The following is a 3129-nucleotide window of genomic DNA, read 5'->3' as shown; positions in this document are numbered from 1 at the left end:
AGAGAGAGAGAGAGAGAGAGAGCACTGTAGCATCATCCTCGTCACGATCACGTAAAGCATGAACATCGCGTATTTCGATTTAACTTTCTACATCCTCCTTTCTGGAACCGTGCCTCGTATCGCGAATCTATGCTTGCAATCGTGTATATATACTGTGTATATATATATAGAGCTAGTTCGACTATCAACATTCTCATCTATGGCTCTTATATGATTATAACATCCAAAAGAAATCGTAGTTTTTAAGAGTTTTTTAATTGCAAATGGCCGAATAACTTTATAATATTTCTATTTCTATTCTTCCGTAATTGCTATTATAATTGATAAAAGATTTCCAGAAGAAGTTGGTTCGCTTCTCGTCCCTATCCTCGATACATTCCAAACGTTATTTCTCCTATTCTCATTCCAATTATTAGAGAAGTAGGTCGTGAATTTATTCGAAACTTCATAAACTTCATTTCTCTTGCTATCATTCTCGAGTCTTTTCGATCTTCTTCTTATATATAATACTTTTGTTCCTAAGTTAACCACGAAGATCTATGATTTAATTCGAAAGTTTCGGAAAGTTTCACGCTTCTCCTTCTCTCATTTCTCCGTTACTTTCTTTTAACGAAGATTCTTCTTCCTCGTTTCTCCTTCTTCGTTATCGCTTTCGTCACACTTCTTCTCGAGGAGAAAGTAATCACTGGTCTCGCATCAATAGATTACGTTGGTTAATTACCAAGTCTGTGGTGTGAAACGGAGATAGACACGCGGAGGAAGGAATGGAAGGAAGTTGAACGGACGGAGGATATCCGTAAACTCGACTCGGATTCATTCACTGGATCTAGCCGCTGGCGAGACAGGTCCATGTCCTTGCCCGGGGCAAGTTGTAACGTTTGCCATTCGACTGCTGGCGTCTGCTTCGTCTCTTAACCTATTGCGCAACGCGTATATCACTAGCGGCAACCTGTCTGTCGGGATGATTATCTTACTTGATTGATCATTTGATCGATAGATGTTTAATGGAAATTTTAACGTGCCATAAAGTTTACACTATTTCCTTACTTACACTTTGTAATCTCTAACGTATCTTACAATTTTCGTGTATAATCTTTGATACAGAGTGTACCATGATGTAACATAACTTTATCGTTTCTCATCTAAATTCTTCTTTTTCAAGTTCTTCTTTCGTATTTTTTCGTGCTCTTTTAATTTTATCGTAATCTTCTAATAGGTTTCTGGTGTTGGAAAATTGGAAAAGGTCATGTAATTTTGAAAACTGCTTATCTCTTTAGAAATTCTATCTTCGATCGATTCGACATCTTTGGATTAAAGATTGTAAGACGAGGGTTTAATACAATGCGTCATCTTGTAAGGATTAAAAAAGGATTCAAAGTGATTGACTCTTAAAATTGTGATATCTGCTATCGTTGGAACGAATGGAAATATCGAAATATCGATGTTATTAAATTAAGAAAGGTGACTATATTTTGCGGTTAAATCGTAGATTGCGTAATGAATAATAATGTAATGAATAATATCCATAGAGGAGATTGATAAAAAGAAAAGTTCCGGATCAGATCGGAACAATGAGGATAATTCGCCTCAGCCGCGGGAATTGTTCACTGTAAAAATTCAATCGAGCATTGTGAAACGAGGACTGGAAACGGCTCAACTTAATTTCTTTTATGTTTTACTTTTTTGGATTAAATTCGAGTCACGCACGAAAAACGTCATTAATCAGTTTTTAAATCGAAAACAATTTTATACAGATTTTAGTTTTGCGATTAAGATTCAATTCGATGTTGCGAAATAATTTTTGAAGATTCTGCAAAATTATTGAGCACCTTGTTAAGAATCGTGGAAGGAGGAAAAGATCTGGACTCGAATCCTGAAATTCGATCGTAAAAATTTTTTTTTAAAACTTTCCAAAGCGTTACACGATCATGTCCCAGAGAACTCGTTCTGCAAAATTTATTGGCAAATAAATATTAACGTAAAAGTGCGTGGAATCAGAAAATTAATATCGAAAGGAAATATAATTTCGATTATATTGAATTCATTAGAAAATCATTGATTTAAGTTAAATCACAGTTATTTTAGCTTTTAAATGATTGTAATTATACGCATATCCGCATTTCTAATAGAATTATCATATCATAATATTCTATATCTCTAATAATCACAAATCAGCTGATTTCAAAAAATTGGATGAATTATTCAATCGTCGTCGAGATATAACGTTTCTTAATAATTGTCTCTCTGTATATAGCCTCAAGTTTGGAAATTGTACGAGAATCGAAACTAAAAAAGGTTCTTGAAGCAATACCAGAAATCCTATAAGTATAACGAAACTGGTCAGAGAAATTGCAAAGCAACGAGATACGGGAATATTTTCGTTCGTTTCGGAGGATCTAGTGCGTGAACGACACACGCCAGTCGGTTAGTACCAATTATGGTATCTCGAGTCGATTTTAGGCCCATTACGATAGTGTTTTTTAGGCGTGGAAACACCTCGTTTCGCGAGGATACGATATTTCTTCTCATAATGATCGTGATAATATTTCTCTATTGCTTGTGATATTATTTATATACTGCGTCGAAGCGGAGAAATTGAGAAATCGACTGCGTTATTACTAGACGTGACAAAAAGGTTTTATAAACGTTGCTCGAAAGAAATGTTAATCGTGTCCACGTTAATGTCGAGATTAATATCGACTGTATCCACGTACGTATAGCAAAAAAAGGTTTTACGGTCTTCTTAAAATCATTTCTCAAACTTGTAACATTATTTAACTTTTCAAAGATTGGACAGGATAGCGATTAGTCATACGACAGAGTGATTGACTTGGTCGTCGTTATCCTTTTCTCTTTCTTCTTATCGATAACAGCATATCTGGACGCTTATAAATCGTTGAATTAACCTTTCTATGCCGCAGAAAGACACACACTTCCTCTTTAGAGTAGACTTTCAACAATCATAAATCATGAAATTACTTCTGAAGCTTTGATATTTGAAGCTTTGATCACCTTCAATCAGTTGATCCGGAATTAATAACATTGACTCGGATCAGGAAGGAACAGTTTTAACGTGCACAGCTACACGGCTTACATATTTCCTGCAGGGCGAAAGTGATCGGGGAAACG

General features: G+C 35.3%; 1 protein-coding gene across 7 annotated transcripts in view; it reads left to right on the top strand.

Annotated features, from left to right (window-relative positions):
• The window catches only part of LOC102674489, a 91948-nt gene that overhangs the window by 1665 nt on the left and 87154 nt on the right, over positions 1-3129 (top strand). The gene's annotated exons all lie outside the window — the stretch shown is intronic.

The sequence above is a fragment of the Apis dorsata genome, unplaced genomic scaffold (genome assembly GCF_000469605.1).
Source record: "Apis dorsata unplaced genomic scaffold, Apis dorsata 1.3 scaffold_292, whole genome shotgun sequence".
Taxonomy (NCBI): domain Eukaryota; kingdom Metazoa; phylum Arthropoda; class Insecta; order Hymenoptera; family Apidae; genus Apis; species Apis dorsata.
Note: the sequence above shows the minus strand (reverse complement) of the source record. Positions and strands in the feature narration are given on the sequence as shown.